At 46.6% G+C, this 25,321-nt stretch overlaps 1 long non-coding RNA gene across 1 annotated transcript; it reads left to right on the top strand.

Moving 5' to 3' along the window:
- Positions 1 to 430: 430 nt before the first annotated feature.
- Positions 431 to 1,004, top strand: LOC146855119 (uncharacterized). The gene is made up of 3 exons (XR_014980790.1): positions 431 to 498; positions 589 to 649; positions 740 to 1,004. It is a non-coding gene; the product is annotated as an uncharacterized LOC146855119 (long non-coding RNA).
- The last annotated feature ends 24,317 nt before the right edge of the window (positions 1,005 to 25,321 follow it).

Genomic DNA, 25,321 nt, shown 5'->3' with positions numbered 1-25,321 from the left:
ACCTACGGCGCCCCGCTAACCGACAGGCGGTTGTGGGTCTGAGCAACCGGGGGCTGCCATGTATGCTCCGCCCACCCATCACGGGGGGGCGTGTGAAGCATGTGGACTGGAGGTCCACGGATGGGAGGGGGGGACCCTCCCAACATTTGGTATACACCAATTGGCGTTGCCATGGTGACTCTAGGCTTATCAGACGGGCAGGCGGCTTGGGGCTGGCCTGCCCTGGGATCGCCCGTAAGATAACCCACCGTGTTTGCATATTTATTATGCTAATAAACCTGCAGCAATATTTCTCCACTTACATCCAGTGTCGTGTGTTTTATTTATGTACTTATGTGTGTTGTGATAACTGTTGCCGATATTGGCACTATGTCTATGCTTACAAGTGAGTGTTTCCTCCAATGGACCCCTCTTTTTCTCGTTTACTAACAGATCCTGATATTGATTTAGTCTTTGCTGTGGGAGAATCATTACCCCGTCAGCAACTACTGCTGTTGAGTGAGTTTCCACTCTTTTACCCTTAATAATGTATATAGAGTGAGATGTCTCTACACCACTCTACTACACTGACACCATGTATCTTTTTAGATTTCAGGAGCTACTTGAGAGCCCACAAGGGAACGCACGTTGACCGTCCTTCCCTCTACAAGTAGGTGATAGTCACTTCACCTTTAATAGCATTCGCCCCTTATGCACACACCGCCACTACACTGACCCCACTTATTTCGATTATCCCTAGGTGCTCTTCCCAACCTTGACCTGACAAAGACCCCAACATGAGGAATAAATCACCCTCCATATCCAAGGGGTCGAAACGTAGACAATCTACCACCTGTCCACAAGCTCAAAGAATTAAACAACTAAAGCAATATGTACTTTTGAGCTATGTTCAAACATGGGAACAACTGACCTATGTTAGGCCGGAAAGGTCAAGTTCTATGTAACAACAAATGTATATATGTCACTATACCTTTACCCTGTCCTTCACCCACTAACTCACTACCATTGACCCTACCCTTCCTTTTCTTGACAATGAAAGCACTGTAAATATTGAATGCACTACTATTGATTGGAGCAACTGTGTTGCTAACCATTAATGCTTTGACTTTATATTGCATTTAATGCCTGCATAATTCATGGAATTAAATTCCTGTCTTTTGAATCATATTTAGGCTCCAAGTGGTGAATGCTTTTTCCATTGTATGAGTTATTACGAAAAGTACTACCACGACCACTTCTAGAGCATATTGTATTACTGACCCAGGTCGGGTAGGTTTTCATGGGTTTACCCTGTTAAAACTCAACACATGTGGGCAATGTGGGTCAGGATGCGGAGGATGGTTGTCCATTTGAGCCTGTAGTGGGCAATGGCATCCTCTGGCGTTGAGTCTCTGAGGCTGGTGCGTTTTAGGAACTTCCGCTGTCTTATTCTGCGCTGCCTTTGTGGTAGTCCAAGGGACGGTGGTTCGGGGGAGGGTCCCGGGGGTTGTGGGGGTGGGTGTTGTGGCCCTCTTGGGTCTCCGAGCTGCATGATCAGTAGCTCCATGACATGTGTAGGTCTTCAGAAGTGGCTCTGGACTGGGCTCCCTTTCATACTGCAGGTTGCCGTCCTGCTCAACACCAGTAAAGGGCAGGTGTTAAATCCCTGCTGCTAACGCACCTTATCGCCTGTTTTTGGATCGCATCGCAGATCTGGCTGGTCGTTGCGAATATCGCGAAGTGGTGTTTTCGTGTATTTTTGCACAGGAACGCTTACTCTGCATATCATTAGCGTTAGTTGTCGCTCTCATCCGTGGTGATGTTTTTTGCAGCAGCTATTGCTGGAAAACTGGCGATATTCGTCAATTTGCACCAGCTTGAGAACAGGGCAATAAATCTATCGCCACGTTTGTGGCGCTAAAGTGCCGATAAATCGGCGATAAGTCCTTGAGAATATGCCCCCAATTCTTATATCTTTAAGAATATTTCCGTAATCTTTATCACTTGCTTGTCGCATATTCTTTATAAGTACTTTATATTCAAAATGTAACCAAATATTCACATTTCCAATACTTGCCATAGTTTTTCTAGTGTCGTCATGCACAAGTGTTTTAAAAACTGGTTGTACTTTTACAGGACTTAGTTGTAGTTGATCTCCAAATACAATTAACTGTTTGACTCCAAACAGCACATTGTATTCTGTTTTTAAAATCTGTGTATTCTGTGGTTAATCAGATTTCCTTTGGCATGTTTTACTAAACATCTGTCACATCCAATTACTGCATATTTTTTTTGTTCTATATTTTCAGTAACATTTCTTTTAAAGCTGTACTGTTGAAGTATTTCATACAGACATAGCTTTTCCAGATGTGGACTCCGTTTGGGATAATATGTAGCCAACCTATTAGTTTTACGAATTTCTGTACTTTCTAATTCATTTAGTGCTAAGTATTCTCTCCTCTGAAAAAATGTTGGTGCCCCCGTTCACAAAGGGGACCACTTCCTGTTTGCGCATGGCTTACCACCAAATTGAAATTGTAGGTAATCTATGAATGTTTTGCGACCGTATTCCTGGTTCCAAAACATTCATACATACCAGTGCGACTCACTATTAGGAAGGGATGTTCTTTACACTCCCTTCCTAATAGCGACTCGCACATCTTATTTTGTGAGTCAGTAATAGGTTACAGACTCACAAAATAGTACAGGTACAAGGAAAATAGCATTTTACTACTCCAGTCAGTAAAATGTGTCATACATCTGGAGACCTAAGTGATTTGCCTACGTTTATGTTGTTCTCGTAAAAATTAACTGGTGTTGATGTAAAGCACTGCAGTACCTTTGGGTGTTGTGGTGCTATAAAACTTAACATAGAAAATATTTGTCGGGGGCGGAGGAGTCTGTGCAACAGAGTTCAGTTATGCAAGCAGCGATGAGTGGGAGGTGTATGGGCCACCAAGGGCAAATGCGGGCTGGCACTGGGAGATTAAGTGATTTGGCCGTAATCACAAAATGTGGAACTGTGGCTGTGATGGGAGTGCCACAGCTGCCAACTATGGAGCTGGGAAGCCAGGTTCAAGTTTTGGGGTTGGCTTAACATCCTTGATTCTTGACAAATCACATAATCCAGTGTCTACCAAAAAAATGTGTCCTTGTGTAAAATAACTGGTAGTAATGTAAAGCGCTCCAATACCTTCGGTTGGTGTTGGCACTATATAAAAGTGCACAAAAAATGTAGAGAGAATCACAGTTTTAGGTTTGTTTACAAAAGTAAACATGAGGAAATATATTGCTTTGGCAACCACATTAAAGGGACTACTTTTGCCATGGACACTGAGGGGCAGGCAGACCTTGATGACATGAAGAATCAGCCTGGGTCCTTTGAAGAGAATTTAAGTTAAGCAACAATGGCACACACAAAAACACCTCTGAAATGCAAACAAGGCGAGACACAAATAGTTCAATCATTTTGCACAGGAGAAAAATAGGTATGCAATTACAGCAGAAGACACAAGGGGGCATATTATCAAGACAGGCGATAAAATTATCGCCGCTTTAGCGGCAGAAAACTGCCGCTAAAACGGCGATAATGGGCCTGATAATATGCTCTATGGAATTCCAATTGAAGCCCATGTTAGATGTGAAGGACATCTAACATGGGCTTCAATTGGAATTCCATGAAATCAGTAGTGGCTGTGATAAACAACACAACATCTGCCGATTAAAATTCTTGGTCCTTGAAGTGGTGGATAAAAAAGAAGATGTTGATAACAACAACAGACTATTACAGAGAGAGAATCATTGGATCCGCTTTCTGAACACGATGCAACCGAATGGATTGAACGACCGGATGGAATTTCTGTTATTTATAAACTGTAGCTCATTAGGTTTTAGACTTTCTGAATAGCCTTGTACTCTATGCTGTACATGTTCTTGCATTAGTTACCCACATAAGTCTTTACGTTGTTATGGACTCTTTGGTTTTCACTTGCGCATCTTAAGATCATACTAAAGCTGTTTTTATATGCTCTTTCACTCACTATTCAATATTTCCATCGTCTTTATAGAGCACACAGAGCATTAATATTCTGTTATCTTTTTCCGACTACACTCCAACATGGCACCCGTTTTAACTTGACCTTTCACCGGCATGCTTCTCAAACGTTCTGGTCACATGACTCATATCCGTGTTCAAGCAAGGTGCACCTCACTCACACACTACCCGATTCAGAGCACCAGCTTTGACTTTCTTCGTAGTGAACCGCGACCTTAGCTTCACTTCTATCTGTAAGTATCACTCAGTGCTTTGCACTTGCTTTTACCGTTTGTCGGCTTAGCCGCTAGTTACTTCAACCAACCTCTGTTCGTTGTCCATCTAGGGGGGCCACGAGAATTCACGAACGAAGACTCTGTAAGATTTTCGCACTTACTCACTTTTCTATTGGTGTACGCCGGGATCCACGGGACTCACCTATTTATTTATTCGGTCACTCTTTTGCGCTTCACTATTTAGCTGCGGATTTTAAATTTTGGTCACTTTGGGCAAAACAACTCGTTTTATACCAGTTTCAAGACGCTTCACCATTCTTTGTCACTATCGCACATGGATATATCTCACCACAGCACGTTACCCTCATCCTCTTTACCGTCAGTCATGGTCTATTTTCACACATGTGGGATACAAGGTTTTGTGTCACTAGCATGACAGTATTATACACTCATCTTCGGGAGATTACTTCTTGTAAGCGCTCTTTTTCTGGTTTCATTTTTCAGATTGTTTTCCCCTGACGAAGGGCACACCGTTGCCCGAAATGCATCTGGATTGATGTAAAAATACGTATATATTGGAACGGTGAATCATTTACAGACGTCATTGATAACTTATAACTTTATTGACTGATGTGAATAAACATCAACTTTCAACCCAGCTCACTGAAAAGATTACTTCTGTTTTAAAGTTTCACCCACGAGTTGGGAGGCAGAGCTGTGCATGGGGGGACATCTCCTAACGAAGAGATGCAACTTGATTGTTTCACTATAAAAAAGTGCACAAGAAATTTAGAAAGAATCACTGTTTTAGGTTGGTTTACAGAAGTAAACATGAGGAAATATATTGCTTTGGCAACCACATTAAAAGGACTACTTTTGCCATGGGCGCTGAGGGGCAGGCAGACCTTGATGTCATGAAGACTCAGCCTGGCTCCTTTGAAGAGAATTTAAGTTAAGCAACAATGGCACACACAAAAACATCTCTTAAATGCAAACAAGGCAAGACACAAATAGTTCAATCATTTTGCACAGGAGAAAAATTGCTATGCAATTACAGCAGAAGACACAGGTACTTTAGAAGCTCTGGCATGCCCTGTGATGATGCATTCCTGATTCACTTGAGGTCTTACTTTCCATCTATAAATACCACTGCAAAACATATGGTGTAGACAGACACACACAACTAGTACCCACACGTGTGGAAAATAAACAGAGACTATATGAGTTGCGAGTAATAGAAGCCTTGCGCACATGCTCCAATCAGCACATGAGCTATACACTAACCGGACATTAAAAGGCAGAATACCTCCACTCACTAGAATGAAACAGTCTACAATGGGAGTTTAAAGCAGTGACGGTGTTGGGGTAGGGAGGGAGGAGATGGGGGAACCGTAATGTAGCAACAAAGTGAAGGGTAAAGCAGTGACGGGAATGGGTGATCTGTGAATGAGGCATGAGTGCGGGCATGAGTGCAGGTGGTAGGAGACTGAATTGGTAACAGCACTAACACTGTATAAAGTGCTCAAAAAGAAAGAAAATAGTTGGTGTAAAAATAGTTGTAAAAATGAGAGCAGTAGATGTTTACAAGTACTTGGTCCATGCTCTGGGATAGGGCTAAACACAAGGGGCCCGATTCACAGAACAAACTTAAGACTAAATCCTAAACTTACTACCATTCTGGTATTCACAGAATGCACCTACTACTACTGGTATTCACAGAGTGAACTTACTACTTTTGCTATTCACAGAATGAACTTAGAACTTTTGTATTCACAGAATCCACTTCCGACCACTAAACTTACGTCCGCACTCGGGCCGGAATTTCCGGCCCCGGAGCGGAATTTCCACCCCCGGAGTGGAAAGTCCGCTCGCGGGCCGGATAGTCCGCCTACGGGCCGGAAAGTCCGCAGACGGGCCGGAAACTCCACTCTCGGGCCGGAAATTCTGCTCTCGGGCTGGAAACTCAGATTTGGGACCAGACTACATTAACTGTGGCCATTGATCATTTGAGCCAAGGGTAAACACCTGTCCAAGTCCCTACCATCCCCCACCATGCATCAGCTGACGCACTCCAGCCAATCCCAGCCTACAGCTCCAGTTAGCCATCATGTTGCTAGTGCCTACCATCCCCCACCATGATCCAGCTGAAGCCAATTAACACTGATTGACCAGCAGCAAAAAACATTTAAAAGCAGCACACAGTGAAGGAACAGGTTTGGCCACACAGAGTTTGTCTTTGCGAGCTGACACCGGCTAAGAAAAATGGGCCTCCTGAAGAGAAAGAGGAACTACACAGCAGAGGAGACCACCATGCTTGTGGAGTTCCTTGTCAGGCACCACAAACGCCTCTATGGACTCCCACCCTACTGCACCAGTGGGACACAGAAGGCAGCCCTGTGGCAGCAATTATCCACTGCTGTCACAGCATTGGGGGAGGAGAGGCGCACAGTCCCGGACCTAAAAAAAAAAATGGCAGGATGAGCGGCTGAGGGTAAAGGAGAAATACTCCCGGATTGAATTACAACGGATCCTCCCAGCCGCATACTCTGGACCACGCATCCGCCTCACCCCACTGGAGGAGGATATCCTGACAACGATACACCCCCACTTGGTCCATGGGCTGCCTGTCAGTGACGTCCGCTACGTGGTACCAGGTAAGTGGGATGAAAAGAAAAAGTGCATGAAAAGAATGTCTGTGTTGCACTGTCAGTGTGAATAAGGAAGTAGTCCAAAGTGTTAAAAAAGATCCGTCAGTCAGAGACTCCTGTGTCACCCTCTGTATGTAGCACTACAAGTCCCACAATCCTTAGCGATGGAAATGGCAAATCCCTCCCCCACTTCAGAAAACATGGGCACTGTCCAGTTGCAGTAATACACCAGCCCACTAAGTAGCAATTGACAAATATCAGCAGAGATGCGCCAGTAACAATGCCACACGCAATCCAACTCTTGTGCAACCGCGGATGCGTCACATTTACAATGCGGTGCACTGTGGCGCTGGGATAGACAGATGGGTGTCGCAACTGATGGCATTAGGGGGGTGCTCTGCTGGAGTAGTGTCGCAAGTGTGACGCAACTCCAACAATGTCCATGGACCGCCTACACCCAACGTTCTGGGCCACTCATTACATGTGCCTCAAGCTGGTTTAAGTTTGCATGGCACCACCCTATGAAAAGTGACTATGTGAAATGCCGTCGATTACAATGCATCACTAGTATGAGGCATAACCAAATAAACACACACCCTGCCTACATCACAGCTGATGCATGTTTAATGTTGCGCAGGACCGCACAACGTGAGGCATCCCCATAGATGCATAACATTGTGAATAAGTCTAAATGTGTCACCTGTATTACCCCACCGCTGTGTCACAGAAGTGACGCAACTGCGGTGTAAATGTATTACAAGGGTCGTGAAAACATGCCATAAAATATCAAAGAAGTAAATCACCCCGTGCAAGCTTAAAGCACAAAGCAGAAGGTGAGAGAGTCATCAGATCTAAAAAGTCATCCACCTATTCTGTTGTACATTTCCCACCCTGCCACGCCATTACGTCCCCAATGCACCACTGCTCCTCCCTGCCCAGTCTGCGGCAGTACTGCATAACACTGTTAGCATGCAGAAGAAATGGGGAAATCACAGAAATGTTCCACAAGCACATATTCTAGATGTTTAGTTTTCTCTCTTCTCACCCATTGACACATTCAGCCAGAGCACAGACAACTGCCGCAGCAGAGGTCCCTGCATCGACTGGGAGGAATCGCCACCGTACAGTGATAGGCATACCACCCTCACCGACTGGTAAGTCAAAGTGGCCAGGAGATGGTCAAAATGCATACATTGTCAGGAGTGACCGAGGGACATATAGTGCCCACATATGAAAGTCAACCAGAGATGAAAAAATAGCTGCATTACTATTGGAGTTGTCAATGGACATCCACCTTTAGCTAATTATAATTGTGAACAGCTGAAGACAATATATTACATGTCTTGGCTCATCAAACCTTCGTAATTGCGGAACATGACATGTTTTTCAGCAACAGCCCCAGACCTGGCAATCCAATCCTGTTATCGAGTGCCACAACTACTCAAAAGGGTGTCCCCACTATGTTGTAATGGTGTCTGTAGACGTAATCAATCAAACTAATTGACAGAAATATGGCAATGATGAACAAGTGAGATCCCAGGGTCATTAGTATTGACAATGCATACACTGTCCAACTTTGAATGTTTCCAATATAGATCAAATTCCCAGTCCACACAGCTGGTCATGTACCACTTACATTGGCTGGCTTTTGTGTTGCCCATCAACAAAACACGATAGTGGACCTCACATCAGGATCCGTAGACATGTCATTGTGATATTGGTTGCATCCAGGTAGTGGGCCCATTCGAAGTTATGTGGGAGCAATCATGAAATTACGTATAACACACTTCAGCGACGCTGGTCCCCACAACTGCTTGTGCTCATCCTTTGTGCCAGAAATCTAGTGCATCACATGTGGCTGCAGGAATGTAAAGTAGCAAAACACACTTATCATTGTAGGTACAACGAGGTCCTCCCAGAATCAAAGACACACACTGACTTCTGCTACAAGGTTGGCTGTGACATCTGTTCAGGGCCCACACACTGTTCTGGTGCTGGGCCAAGGGAGGGGAACCCAAGAATATATCAGGCTGACTGCTCATGAAATGTGCCTTTCACGTCCGCCGTATGTTGTATGTGTATTACAACACTGTTGTCCTGCATCACAATATGCTCACATATGGCATTTGAACCCATGCAAGATCAGACCCTGGTGGCTAATGAAAGGATGACACAAAATGTATGCCAAGTGAGTGCAGAATGGACATTCAATAGTACCATGAGTCATATGAAGTGACCAAAACACAACCGGCTTGCAATTCAATGATAGGAAACACCATGATGAAAATAGCATGGCTGAGGCCAACACTGATGCCAGTAGTGTACCTTTGAGATGAATGTAGGGGCTGCTAAGGTGAATCTTCATGTAGTTACACCTGCTAAATGACTAGGCTGAAGAGCAACATGCTAATCCAGTGCAGGCAGAAGGCATCAAAGCCTCTCAGCCTATCCGCAATGTGAGTATAAACCAAATGTTACATTCTGCTTGCCTCCTCTCCTACTGTATTCACATGTATAGGTGAGTGTTTGACATATGAGGTTTGGATGTCTGCTGTACAAGACACCAATCGTCGTCAGCTAAGTAGTACCATGATCTGGGAAATAGAGTACGCAAAGAGAGGACACTCAAAGGATGGACATAAGACATCTGTGTTCTCTCATACAAATATGTGTGACTTCATGCGTGGGGAAGCACAAATGAGCAACATCATGTCCCTGACTATTGCAAATCTCACACATGAAACCCTTTCTTACTTGACAACAAACAACATGAGACTCTGGAAATATGTAAGTCTGAATGGCAAAGGTGAAAGCAGTGTAATGGGGAGGATTCCGGGTCATTTATCCCTTCCTATCAGAAATCTTCTCATAAATGTGTGTCTGTTGATGTGTCATCTTATTGATGTCAGTGATGTGTGGAGGAAACGGCTGGCAAATGCTGCATGTGAGCAGGTGCCCAAATGTAAAGTTCAGGAGCTAAACATGCTGCACATTGTTCTGGATTACCCACAAATGGTCATTGAGAATGACATGTTGGCTCAGAGCTACCATCTGTTGTTGCAAAATATAGACCTGTATGTTTCATCACAGCTACTGACAGGATGACACCACAGCAGCGGACACCATCCCGGGGACTGCATGACATCCTGGCTGCAGCAGTTCAACCCTCGCGCACCCGTCCTTCAGGTAATTCTAGCATGAGGTGTCTGTTGATGTGTCATCTTATTGATGTCACTGCTGTGTGGAGGAAACGGCTGGCAACTGCTGCATGTGAGCAGGTGCCCAAATGTAAAGTTCAGGAGCTAAACATGCTGCACATTGTTCTGGAGTACCCACAAATGGTCATTGAGAATGACATGTTGTCTCAGAGCTACCATCTGTGGTTGCAAAATATAGACCTGTATGTCTCATCACAGCTGCTGACAGGATGACACCACGGCAGCGGACACCGTCCCGGGACTGCATGACATCCTGGCTGCAGCAGTTCAACCCTCGCGCACCCGTCCTTCAGGTAATTCTAGTATGAGGTGTCTGTTGATGTGTCATCTTATTGATGTCACTGCTGTGTGGAGGAAATGGCTGGCAACTGCTGCATGTGAACAGGTGCCCAAATGTAAAGTTCAGGAGCTAAACATGCTGCACATTGTTCTGGATTACCCACAAATGGTCATTGAGAATGACATGTTGCCTCAGAGCTACCATCTGTGGTTGAAAAATATAGACCTGTATGTCTTATCACAGCTGCTGTTAAACCTTCACTCACCTGAAAAGCAGGATGTTCAACTTGAGAGATGTGATGATTATTCCCGACTTCCCCCAAGAATCTCCTTCGGACGTGACTGAATATATAAACAGCCTGCCCAAGTTAAACTCTTAAGGGAAGGGGGAAATGGGACAAAATAATAAACAGAAAGACACTCCGACTCTTGCTTATGCTTCTAAAAAATTGGCTGTCTGCTTCGTCCTGATAGTGTCTATGTGCAAAACAGGAAAGACAAAAGGAACATTAGCTCACTAATTAAAACCTTTCATGACAGTTATTGTTTCCACAACAGATCAGAGAAAGCGTACCTTTCTTTTACTCAGGTTGAGTCGTCACCTGAATATCGTTACACATGTTAAAATTCTGCAATGACAATAATTATCGATTTAAAAGTCTTGTTTGTGAAACCTTTTTCTGAGATTGTAGAATTAACGATTTTTTCTTGGCATATACACTTACTGCGAAATTGTCTATTAATGTTCTAAAATGTTCATGTCTCTTCGTTTTTAACACAAATCCTTTTTTGTTCCACAGAGTCTTTGCAATGGAATAATGACGTGCCAAGTTGAAGCTCCCAGAAGAGAAAACAAGCTTAAGTCTTTTTCTGCTCGTAATTATTAATTGCTTGTGCAAGCTTGCATAACTTTTTTGGTTCTAATGCGCCAAACTGGAAAAATAAAATGAACTTACTTGTGGTAAATGCGCATAGTCCGTCAATTACTCACTGAACTGTCTTTATTCTGTCTTGTTTCCCTTCTGGAAGCGGGGAACTGTTTCGCTGTAACACCGGAAGGAATCGCGAGGGGTTTCCTGGACTGCGAGGGAAGGAATTGGAGGCCGGACTGGAATCACCGATGCGGAAGTGAAAGGCTGGATCCGAGATGCAGGAGCTTGAAGTCCGCTGTCAGGTAAGTGAAGAATAAACGAGCGCAAGCATGATTCCTTGCAAGTCTGGGGTTTAAATAGCTTGCGGGAGGGTGGGGTTCTCACCGGGAGGGAGCAAGAGCGCACGTGCAAGTACTCGTGTTGAAGGCAGCTGCTACGAACGTGACTTCCAACTGTCTAACAGGGGCATGCTTACAACGTGCATATGCAAAACAACGTGACAATGCTGCCATTGCTCGCATGAAACAGAAACGTGCTTTGAGAACGTGTCGATTCTTACATCTTTTCAAACAAACATTGGCAAAACCAATTGGGAGAAAATAATACCATAGAAACAGATTGAACACATTGTTGAAGCCATGAACTAACACTTATACTCTTTAACTGTATCACATCAAGGATCTTCTAATTGAGTCTGAGCATGATTGTTACAACAAACTGTAACAGCTGCTGACCGGATAACACCACAGCAGCATGCACCATCCCGGGGACTGAATGACAGCCTGGCTGCAGCGTTGAAACCATCGCGCACCTGTCCTTCAGGTAATTCTGGCATGAGGTGTCTGTTGATTTGTCATCTTATTGATGTCACTGCTGTGTGGAGGAAACGGCTGGCAACTGCTGCATGTGAGCAGGTGCCCAAATGTAAAGTTCAGGAGCTAAACATGCTGCACATTGTTCTGGATTACCCACAAATGGTCATTGAGAATGACATGTTGGCTCAGAGGTACCATCTGTGGTTGAAAAATATAGACCTGTATGTCTTATCACAGCTGCTGACCGGATGAGACCACAGCAGCGTGTACCATCCCGGGGACTGAATGACAGCCTGGCTGCAGCGTTGAAACCATCGCGCACCTGTCCTTCAGGTAATTCTGGCATGAGGTGTGTCACTGGCTTCGACTCCAAAGCCATGACAGAGATCCTGATTCCCCTCTGCATGTAATCAGCAGTTGTTGTGTACAAAGTGAAATGCAAATCAGGAGTGTCATGTGCCTGTCTGACAATTGGTGATGCAGATTATTGAGAATGTTGTCACTTCCCTCTACAGCTGCTGGTTCAGGGACTGCTAGGCCTACAAAAGCCGTGAGGAGACAGGTCCAGCAGGTGACACTAGGGGGGAACACCAAGGGACAGAGATTTGTGGCTGGAGCTGGTGAGTTTGCCTGTATCTGTGTAACACCTCAGTGCTATGGTGTGAGCTGTCATTTGTGGTGGTACCCTACACAGGTCACATGATCCTCATCTGTTGATGCAAAGTACAGTTAATACAAACCCTTGTGTTGCACCACATGTTATACCAGGTCAATCCCTAATACGGTTGCAACCTCTGTTCCAGGGTATGCTGAGGACGAGGATGACAGGCCTATGACCAGTGCGGGCCGACGGGGAATCAGAGGGGAGAATCCCCTGATCCTCCAAGCTGTGATGTCGGCTGCAAGCACTGCTCAGGAGGAGGAGGATGAATTTCCTGAGGACGTCTACTTGGTGGATGATGAGGACTACATGTCTGATGACGATGAAGATGCCAATGCGCGCTATCGTGCCAGATTGGCTAAATCGGTCAGGGCATCAACTCCTCTGCCAAGCAACGTTCATCAGCCTCCTCCCAAGCATACCATGGCCTGTACCCAGACTCGAGCAAACCAGCCACAGCACCCACGCATCACAACACAGACATCACTCCCTCACAGTCCTCACGTCCAGGACCAACATGGTGGTTCCCCTACCCACTCTTCCCTAGACAGTGTATCCCTGCCATCCTCTCCACCATCTGGGGGTAGTACCAGCCCTGTTGTGCTGCCGGAATCCCCTGGGCACCATTCACCTGCCCACAGGCTCCCACCTGCCACCCCCCCCCCCGCTGTAGGACCTGCTCATCCCATCCATGGCAGACAGCTGCAGAGAGGGCCTGCACCTGGCTGTGATGGCCAGTGGGAGCAGGACTTCTACCAACAGCAGAGCGATGTGAGGCAGGACATTAGTGCCATAGGGGCTACCCTGTCCGACATGTCGGACTCCCTGCAGGACATGGTCCACTTCCCTCAGGCGGTGGAGAGGCTGAGCCAAGTGTTGGATAGGATGGATAGGACTTGGCAGGACATGTCCAGAAATATGCGAGACATGCTATCCATCCAAAGGGAAGAGAGTGCAAGACACCATGCCTTGGCCATGAAGATGATGGAGGGCATATTGAGAGTGAGCCAAACTTTCCCTTCACGGTCAACGCAGGGAGGGGAGCCATCATATCTGCCCACAGGACAGCACATCCCCACACCTGTACCAACTGCACAGCAACAGAGCAAAGGGAGTCATCCACACCAGCGGCCTGAACTGGCACTCCCAACACCAACCCCTGTACAGGCACTCCCGCCACCTGCACAACCACCACCAACCCCTGTACAGGCACTCCCGCCACCTGCACAACCACCACCAACCCCTGTACAGGCACTCCCACCACCTGCACAACCCCCACCAACCCCTGTACAGGCACTCCCGCCTCCTGCACAACCACCATCAACACCTGTACAGGCACTCCCGCCACCTGCACAACCACCATCAACCCCTGTACAGGCACTGCCCCCACCTGCACAACCACCAACAACCCCTGTTCAGGCACTCCCACCACCTGCACAACCACCACCACCCCCTGTACAGGCACTCCCACCACCTGCACAACCACCACCACCCCCTGTACAGGCACTCCCACCACCTGCACAACCACCACCACCCCCTGTACAGGCACTCCCACCACTTGCACAACCGGCCCTTGTCCAGGCACAACCATCAAGTGTGCACACACCATCTGCACCAGCACATGTAGATGACCCTGGACAGTCCCTTGGACAGTACCCACCTCCTCGTAGGCGTCGAGTCAGAGTTGAGCACTCCGAGCGGTCCTCCCCCCCCAAATTGCGACGTCGCAAGCTCGATCCCTGGTGACAGGAACCCAGGACAATGTAACCACGTGATTGTGTGTTCACCAAATAAAGACCTCAATAAAAAGAACTCTGTTGTGTCTCATGTCCTGTGTAACGATGTAGGTGGCCTCGAGATGTGAGAAGTATGTGTGTGTGTGACACAGTTACAAGTGTAACCCTTCATTGCAACAAGCCATTATGTGCATAGCAGATGACTCACTAAATATGTGTCCTGATTCAGAACACGACATTCTAAATGAAGTCAAACAAGTAGAAGTAATTAGAATTCCTCAAATATATTTAGGCATGAACAGAACAACCGTCCGTTTGGAAGGGAGGAAGGAAAACAAATGATGGTCTTGATGCAGAGGGAGAAGGGAACCTGGATTGGGGTGGGGCAACAAAAATATAACACGTCAGGGAAAACAGTCTATTTACAAGGGGAAACTGAAATAATTGTTCACGTCAATGTCTCCGTCAAAAGTCAAGTGTCCTTCTGGTCATCCTCTAGGACCACAATGTCCAGATCCTCTGAGTCCGATGCAGGCACACGTCTGGCAGGTGCAGTAACAGGCACCACATGTGTTCGTGACACACGAGGAGTACGGGGGAAAACAGTGTGGGGCAACGGACAGGGGGAGACATTGACGGTGGTATGGGAAGGGATTGGGGAGACAAAAGACGACATGGCTGTGGTCAGTGAATTGATGCTGGTGGCGAGGGTGGCCATACATCGGAGCATGTCCTCTCGCATCATGCGTACCTCCATACACACTTGTGGCATGATGCGAGCGGACATGTCTGGCTGACCCTCACACATCCACATCAAGTCCACTGGCACAGCCACAGGAGGAACAACACCGGGAGGGGCCTAGGGGGGACAGGAGGGATGTGGTGCCTGAGGTCCGGAGCCAATGATGTTGTGGGGCTGGTGGCGACGATGAGGGGGACTTGTTGCAGGGGATTCAGCTGGAGCCCCCAATGGCATGGGAGACTCTAGAGGTAGGGAGGGGCTGATGGCAGGCCCAGGTTGTGTGTTGGCCTGCCCGAGGACCCCTCTTCAGGGCCCACAGGTGAAGAGTCATGGGGAGAGTAGCTCTCCAACACATCATGGTCCGAGGTGTCAGGTTTACCCCCACCCCCCCTTCAATGTCTTCAGCCTCCACCCAGGATGTAGCACCAGCATCAGGGTGTCCCTTGTCAGTCCGGGTTTCCCCTTGCCTCTTGATGTTGAGGGTCCCTCCTCATCCTCCTCTTCCTCGCTGGTGGAAAGAGGGTGTAGCCGCCGCCGCACTGGTGGCCTCTTGCTCCGGACCAGGTCCTGCTGCCCTTCCGTTTCGCCAGCTGTGCCTGCAGAAATGTAAGCAAAATCCTAATGTTATGGTTGTGTCATGCAGGACGAGACACATACATAGAGGAGCCAAGCTCAGACTTATTTTCCTCTGATCACACTCTATAGTTGTCAGCGTCTATGAGCTGACATTACGTGTATGTTCACTGTCATTTACTGGATTTAGTCTGACATGGCCATCTCATGTGGATGTTTGTGGCTTACACAACTGTATTGCCCAACCCTCAACCTGGCATTCTGGTGATCTGTGTGTCCTGCCACTGCTACATGTGCAGGTTCCAAAAGCAGTCCACCAATGGAGAACATGAAGAGTCCTGATTTCTCGGATTTTGGCCATTCATAGGGAGTAGCAGCTATTTAAGGTCTGGACAAGTGTCATCTGCTTCGTGTCATTGTATGGGACAAGACAAGTGGTGAATGGGGGTCACACATCCACTGAGGCTCTGGGCTATTTGTGTAGCTACATTGTGAGGCTAGCCTTGGGCTGTCCCCACACATGATCTGACTATCCAGTGGCACATATTGGCTTTGGTGACTGATAAGGTAATGCAGTACACCGCTGAACAGTGGGGGATTGGTGTGACAGCTACCTGTACATGTGAAATGTCAAAAAGCCCACTGAGGGTGAGACGTATGTCAGTGGACACCCCTTGCAAATTTAGAAGCGCTTAGGAATGATGCAAGGATGTCAAAGTCTGTCTTGACTCCATGGCACATGATGATTTGTCACAATTGGAACCCAAACTCTACAAATGCAATGCAAGTCATAGCATCCAATGCCCTTTGGCCTGCCATGCTCACACTGGACAGTGTCTGTACCATTGCTCATCCAATGCACACATGATTTCCTAGGGCCAATTGTAGTGGTGCGTGAGGAGCAGATTTCAGTATTAATGCACTATTATGGCTCATTTTGCCAGTTTATAAAGATACGTGGTATGGAGGAAAGGATATACAAATATATTCGAACAAGGACACTTTTATTTATCCATTCACATGTGATTAAATTCACTTCTCATTTTCTTTGTATTTGTGCTGAGCATATACAAAAACATATATTTACAAAACCAAACCTCTGTACATATAACAAAACTACGCTACTGTCCTAAACATTAATTTTCAATTGTGGGTCCACCCTTCAATAGTGTGGACAACCCCAGAGGGCATATACATTGCATGAGAAGTATCAATGTCCCCATAATTTCTAAGGCAATGCAAGGTTGTTGAATCCCAACACAATCAAATTCTTTTGGGTCCCTCTGTAAAACCAAAATGTCGACGCGGTCGCGTTTCAGCCAATCAACTCCTTTTGGCCTCTTCAGGACAAGGAAAACCGCAGCAATCTTAGGCTGGTCCCTCTACTCAGCATACCAAGCGTAAGTACTGTACAATAGCCAGGAGTGGGACGCAGGGGATCCACGCCCTATTCCATCTCTTTATTGAAAAGTCAGCTGGGCCCCCTGTTCGTGTTCTAAAGTCAAGATTTCTTCCGTCGTGATTACACGCTTGCTTCTCTAGCCTCTCCTTGATAGCTCTTCCGCATCTATCGGCGCTAACTCTCGCTACGCGAGTTTGTTCAGGAGAGCACTATCTGCAGCGTATGCTGCAGATAGTGCTCTCCTGAACAAACTCGCGTAGCCTTAGCATTGCATTGCCTTAGAATTTATGAGGACATTGATACTTCTCATGCAATGTATATGCCCTCTGGGGTTGTCCACACTATTGAAGGGGGGACCCACAATTGAAAATTAATGTTTAGGACAGTAGCGTACTTGTGTTATATGTGCAGAGGTTATGTTTAGTAAATATATGTTTTCGTATATGCTCAGCACAAATACAAAGAAAATGAGAGGTGAATTTAATCACATGTGAAAGGATCATGAAATGTGTCCTTGTTCACAAATATAGTTATATCTTTTCCTCCATACCACGTTTCTTCATATATTGTGTTCACTTTACCCAGGTAACGGATGGTCTAATAGTTGGGTATACCCCTAGCTATCAGATTCATTTAGCCAGTTGTCATGACGAAACTACAACTCCCAAAATGCACTCTGCCCTGTACAGTCCATATGCCACAGTGTGCCTTTTTATGCTTGGTGACTGCTGCATGGACACAGAATCAGTGAATAGAAGCATCGGACACACAATGGTACAGCACTGTTTCACTCACATCATACTCCCAGACACATTTAGCATATGATGCACTTACCATGTCCCTGCTGCTCATGCTCCTCCAGCTGAGCATGGAGGGTCGGCCAAGCTGCTCGCAGGACCCTCCTGTACAGTGGGGATAGGCGAGGACGATGCACATGGTGCTGGGAGGACTGGCCCACCATCTCCTCAGCCTTGTCCAGGGACCACCGCTTCAGGTCCTCCCAGCGCTTGCGGCATGCCCTCGCACTCCTGGTGTGGACTCCCACTGCACTGCAGCGCTCCCCGATGTTGGCCCACAGCCTGGCCCGGGCTGCATTGCTCAGCTGGTGTTCAGGGTCCCCATATAGCTGAGGATATTTGCCCAGCACCCCCTCAGCCAAGATGTCTAACTCACTTTCAGTGAAAGGGGGTGCCTTCTCTTCATAACCCTCAGCCATTATGGGGATAATAAGTATGATGAGAGCAGCAGGCTGTCAGAGGATCTGATCTGTGAGTGAGGATGACTCAGAATGAACACCAAATGGCTGCCAACTATTTCCTGTGATGTATTTCCTGCCTCCAACTTCCTGTAAAACATTTCCTGAATGAAATAATGTGTTCCGGGTCATTTTCTGAGTTTACGGCCCGCGAGCGCAGTTTCCGGTTCCGGAGCGGAGGGTCCGCACACGCGCCGTACGCTCCGTGATCGGGACTTCCGCTTTTGTGCCGTAAACTCAGAAAATGACCCGGAACAGATTTTTTAATACAGGATATGTTTGACAGGGAGTGGGAGGCAGGAAATACATCACAGGAAATAGTTGGCAGCCATTTTGTATTCATCCATATCCATCCACAATCATGAATGTAATCTACTGCCATCCTGCTGTTCTGTTGTGGATAAAAAAGAAAAGACAGTGCATGTGTGAATTATTAAAATGTAACAAGAGGGGGAAGAGACCATTTAAAGACATTTCTGCACTAATGGGCGGGGGGGCTGACACAACATGAAACCCCTGTTTCACTTTCTCATGCTTTGCATCATGGTACATGTAGTCCATATTGGGTGCTCAGTAGCAGAGTTGTGTGATGTGTTACGTAACATTGGGGTGGAGAAGTGTGGATATATCACAGACACATGGGGGCAGATTTATGTTCCCTGGCACATCCCTGCAGATCAGCCGGGATGCGCCATGGGAGATGCGTCACGCAAGTTTGCCCTTGCACCACTGCAGAAGCGCCGCATTCACAATGCCGTGCATCGTGGCGCAAGGACAAGCAGATGCGTGACTCATCTGGCCGGCGTAAGGTTGGCGCATTGCTGGAGTTGCATCACAACCGCCACACAGCTCCAGCACGGCTCGGGGTGCCCCTATCCCTGACATGCTGCGTCAATCCTTAAGCCTGCTTCAAGCAGGCGCAGGGCTTTGACGCAGCATGGCCTGAAAAGTGTCTGAGTGAAATCTTGTGGATTTCAATCAGCCACTTTTCGGAGGCATTCCTGTGCCAGAAGGCCCCCCCGTGCAGGTACGCCCACATGTGGTGCAAGCTTGACAACGTGACGCATCTCCCTAGATGCGTCACGTTGTAAATAGCATGCCGCATGGTGCTGGGTCGGCGCCGCCGCTGCATCACTAAAGTGACGCAACGGGGGCGCAAAAGTGGTGCACGGGGCGTATTCATCTGCCCCATGGTGTCTGATTCACCCATGACATCACTCACGTCGTAGGCGCATCTTTTGGGGGTGAGTCACATCTGTTGATGGCACAGGCCCGCCAATGCTATGGTTACGGCCTTTTCTGATTCTGTGACCCATCCTCATGAGGTCCGCCTGTGTCTCTCAGTACATGTATCATTTTCCATCAGCGTCAATAGATTCTTTCGGGACATCCACTACACTGATCGCTGACATGGGCACATGAGCTGCAGCACGCTCAACCTTTTGACTACTGTCACCAGCTGTGATGAACATGCAGTTAGTGTGGCTTGCAAAGTTGTCTCAGGAAGGAATTTACTGACACAGTCGTGTATATCCAAGTTTCATCATTGGCAACAGACAGCAATCCACATTTAGTCCATTCCACTACAGGTTGCTCATGTGAAAAATGTGGCAACGAGCTGCTCACGGACTTGCATGCCCTGACCTCGGTTATGTGCCATGGCCCGGTTTCCCAGATTCAGAGCTAGCCGAGGTTCCAGCGGTATGTGTAAGCCATGCGTTAAGGCAATGTTGTGCAAGACACAACAGGCTAATATGATCTTGCACACGACTTCTGGGGAGTACTGCAGCACCCCCCCTGTACAAGACATCTGAATCGCGACTTCAACAGACCAAAAGTGCGCTCTATGATGGCTCGAGTCCGTATGTGTGCCCGATTGTACCTACGCTGTGTTACAGTGTTTGCACGCCTGTAAGGGGTGAGGAGATGTGGGGTGAGTGCATACCCAGCGTCACCTGAGGAGAGGGGAAAGGGCAGTTGGTTACATTTCCCTCTTTGACTTGCACAGGACATGATCTGTACTGTATTACATGCAGTATCTGTTGGTCCATGTATGTAGCTTTATGATTCTTACTGTTCAATGGTTAATGTTGGGGGGCATTCATACATTTGTAAAACACATTTCCCTCATTTCTAACGCTTGGTACTTACTAGGCCTGGGCGGTAAATTCCGTTCCGCTCGCGGAATTTGGGTAATTTTGCGTTCCGCGGAGAACGCGAAATTGCCCAAAATTCTGCTTTCCGCAACTTCGCTAAATTTTTTGCTTGTTCGCGTTCTCAAAATGCGTGTTCGCAAGATATTTCTCCCCGAGCACGCAAACAGCGATTGTGAACAGGAAAAAAGCATCGCGAACAAGCAATTCCACATGTTCGCGGAATTTCTGCGTGTTTGCGGAGATTTTTTACCGTTTCGCGGAGATTTGCGTAACGCGATTACGCGAATTCCGCCCACCCCTAGTACTTACCCAGTAGCCACATGTTGTCAAATTCTCCCGCAGCCATCCGCCGGGCAAGAGGTGACATGCGGAATATGAAGCTGTCATGGGTACTGCCTGGGAACACCGCATGCACATTAATGAACCTCCCCCTGGCATCACAGACAGCTTGCACGTTGATGGAATGCCATCGGTGTCTGTTGCAGAAGATGTGTGCAATGTGGCGGGGTGGCTGAAGGGCCACATGGGTACAATCAATTGCACCCAGCACACGTGGAAATTGTGCAATGAGATAGAAATCTCGTGCTGCCCTTTGTCTCAGGGCCAGTGTACGTGGCATTTGTATGTGGTTGTGGGATCTTGCAGTGATGCATCTCAGTACCTGATGCAGGCACCGCGACTGGCTCGCCTGGGATATGCCCACATGGTCACTGGAGACCCTTTGGAAAGAGCCAGTGGCAAAGAAATGGAGCGCAGAGAGGATCATGAGATATGCTGGGATTGCATGGGAGCAGAAGTTCCTGCTCCCACTCACATACCATATCCAAGATGACTTCTGGAGGGAAACGGTACCTGGCCCTTACATCTTGGCTGGAAAGTCCAAATAGGTTGATTCTCTGCCTGAAGATCCTCTCTGCTCTCCTCCTCCTCCTCCTCAAGTGGTTTTGCCGCATGGCAAGGGGCAGTGCAACAAACACATTCAGTGACATGTTGTAAGGGTTTGTGTGTGTGTCTGCTCTGCAGTTATACGTGCTGCCGACCTAGGATTGGCTGGAGTGTGTCAGCTGATGCATGATGGGGGATGGTAGGGACTTGGACAGGTGTTTACCCTTGGCTCAAATGATCAATGGCCACAGTTAATGTAGTCTTGCCCTAATCGGAAGTTCCGGTCTGAGAGCGGGCTTTCCGGCCCGCATGCGGGCTTTCCGGCCCGCATGCGGACTTTCCGGCCCGTAAGCGGACTTTCCGGCCAGAAAGCGGACTTTCCGCTCCCGATGCGGACATCCCGCTCCGGTGGCGGACACTCCACTCTGGAAATTCCGCTCTGGAGCCGGAAATTCCGGCCCGAGTGCGGACGTAAGTTTAGTGGTCGTAAGTGGATTCTGTGAATAGCAAAAGTTCTAAGTTCATTCTGTGAATAGCAAAAGTAGTAAGTTCACTCTGTGAATACCAGTAGTAGTAGGTGCATTCTGTGAAAACCAGAATGGTAGTAAGTTTAGGATTTAGCCTTAAGTTTGTTCTGTGAATCGGGCCCAAGAAGAGGCATGATCATGCATGCCAGGAGAAAATGGTATCAAAGAATATTACATAGACAGAAGAGAGTAAAGGCACTCAAGCACACAGAAGTACAATGATTCAAAGTTAGAGTAACGGACATTAAAATCCAAAACACAGCAGCTGACTCATTTTTCATCCTCCTGGAGTTTTTCAAGGCTGCAAGATCATATGAAAATGGCATTACAAATATTGATAATTTATACACATACCCTAGTGGGTGGCGCTACTAGCCATCACCATGTTATCAAGACAGCAGTGTGTGGAACCTGCATGTAGAGCATGGACATTACTGAACCAAGTATTTGAGGTTCCGTACTCAAATGTTAGTACTCTTTGTGAAAGGCGTGAACCCCAAAATCATTTTTTTTAAAGGCACCATGACACCATAATTAAAATCTGTGAAATAAAGAGATTAAGTCATAACAGACTCAAAGTGAAAACCTAGAGTTCCCAGAGCGTAGACCTCCACCAGGAAAAACAGAATGGAATAAGTAAATATCATACCTATAGAACAAAAAACACCTGTGAGTTCTTAAAATGTTCTCACAGATTCCATTACAGCAAGCATGTATTTACATGTAGAGTAATGACACAGACCATGGAACAAACAAATGGGAAGCCTGTGGCTGGGCTGAAGCCCACCGATAAAACACACTGTGTCTTTTCGAGACATCTCCTGCGCTGTCTAGTAGAGACCTAAAAATCCAGTTGAGAGACAGCAGTAACAAGGTTTGGGTCAGATGACATGTCCAGAGATAAGGAAACTCTGTAGGGCTGAAGGACAAAAGCAGCGCTGAAGCCGCAGGGAGAGCAAGGCGATAGAGTGACGGGCAGTTAAGCATGAGCACAGGTGATCTGTATTTGTATCTAGTTGTTTAAGGTTTCAAACATTTATTGATTTGTGGACATATGAGTTACCAGCATGTACATGCCTGTGCCCTGATATTACCCATTTTCTCCTGCTTTAGTTGTGTCCATTTAACCAGATGAATTAAGCTAATTATAAATATCAACACTATTCAGGTTAAATAGAGAGAGGTCACCATATAATGTTTTAAATTAAACAATCCATTTTCTTGGACCAACGTTATTGATTTTACCCTCATGCGTGTTGTGGAGCTTATTTACAAAGGACCAAACCTGTTATTTATCCCTCCTCTTTCAAATATTGGGGTATATTTAATAAGATTTGACGCAACACAGCACAGCAACCAATGTCTTTCCACTGCATAGCGTCAAATAGAGATAGCAGAAAAGTGTTATATCTCTACTGTTTCTCCTGCACTGGAGTAGTTTTTGCTGCATTGACCACACCCTACATCACAGTGCATGAGTGAGTGTGTGATTTCTAGGACAGGTTTTGTACTTAGACATAGTTTAATATGTTTCCAGGTTTGTATGTGTTCTCTGCAGTACAGCACACTTGAAAAATTGGAATGGTTTGGAGAAAAGAAAACATTTATGTAACTTTACACCTACCTCGAGGAAGCGTACATCTCTGGGGCAGAGCTCTGTCTACCTTTTTAGTGGACTTTGCATCAGAAACCATGGGTGGGTGTATGTGAATATCTATGTACCCTCTTTGGTATGTTTCCTTGACAAAAAGTATCACAAAGTGGGTCGTAGCGCTACATTGTGTTACTTTAGGGTCTTTTATCAGAGCAAAACAATCTCTTTTTCTACTCTTTAGCTTTTAAAATATGCTCTCCTTTTGTTTTATTAAACATTTTTGTTCATTTCAGGTACATCGACAATATCTTTTTGACATCTCCAGCTTGTTGTTCATAACCTCCTGTTTTCTCTATAATGTACAATTGCATATATTGAGCAGGAAGTATTATAGTATGTAGGGAAGGGACAACGAGAGATGGAGAACAGAAGACCAAAAACACATACAGGAGGCTAATATAGCCTTCATTAACTACTAACTATCACCATCAATTCCTTTCTGTTCTCCCTACCTCCATGTCATAGGAAGGTATGTGCCTTGGTTCCCTTCATTCCGTAATCTCAATACCTAGCATTCAGTGCTGCTTCTCATTACTAGATTTATTCTATATTCTACCTTTGAATAGTTACGTACGATCTAGCAGGGTTATTTTGGGGACCTTTAGGTAGTTGGGACATGAAAATTACCACCATTTTATTCAAAGATATTCGAGGACTTGAGCCCAGTTTGTTTCCGAAATGACAGGAATATCTTTAAAAAGCCTTGTTGGTCCCATAGGCAATGTTCCCTTCCTGATTTTCAGGACCTCTGATATGTTGGGATCCAGCTTGCCTAATTTCAGAGGAGTACAGTACCAGTCAGTGGTGGCTCATCTACAATGGCAGAGGAGCGGTGCCGCACTGCCTGGCGGTGAGCCAGGAAAGGAAAAATAAAACAATGCTCTAGCATGGTTTTATTTTTCGTTTGCCAGCGTGTGCATGGAGGGGAGGGGCATGGGTGGGTGGTGGAGGAGTGCTTGTCCACTCCCTAAGTGCTCATGTGTGTTTGGCCGACCGCCTCAGGCCGACCAAAACACACATGCGCCCTTAGGTTTCTCCAACCCACTTCATTCAGTAGCCGGGCTGGAGGAATCCCCCACAGACTCCCTGGTCTGAGCATGGTGTCTTTTCAGCCTGCTCAGACCACTCCCTGCCCTGCTCTGCAGCACAGGGATTGGTTGGGAGTCTGTCCCAGTGGCTGCTCGGACCATGGGCGAGGCCAATAGGAGTGAAACGATGCGGGAGGTGGTGCCAGGTACATTTTTCAAATTAATATTTATCCGACCCGTTTCCCCCCGGTGCTCGCTCTCCTGCCCTCTGCGCTCCCCCCACTCGACTCATCACCCTTTGTTAGTGGCGGACACCACTGGTACTATTGTAGCACCATTTTCACTATAATATCATTATAATATCTTTGCAACTATACATTCTTTGCAGCTATATACTGCATTGCAGTATGCGTTCTTATATAAGTGTATGCCCATTTTTACTCCTTTAGGACTCTGAATGGTTATTTTTCACATTGTGTTTGTCCCTGGTATCAACCTTCTTTTCTCATATTTGGTAAGCAACCCTTTTTTGGGCTTTGTCAGTGCTCAAGAAGCTTTGATTTTACTGTTCGATGTAGGACCATGTGCCTGATATTTCTATATTTCACACTCCAGAGGTTAT

Source organism: Triturus cristatus, chromosome 4_1 (assembly GCF_964204655.1).
Source record: "Triturus cristatus chromosome 4_1, aTriCri1.1, whole genome shotgun sequence".
In the NCBI taxonomy this organism is placed as follows: domain Eukaryota; kingdom Metazoa; phylum Chordata; class Amphibia; order Caudata; family Salamandridae; genus Triturus; species Triturus cristatus.
This window is presented reverse-complemented; position numbering and strand designations above follow the sequence as displayed.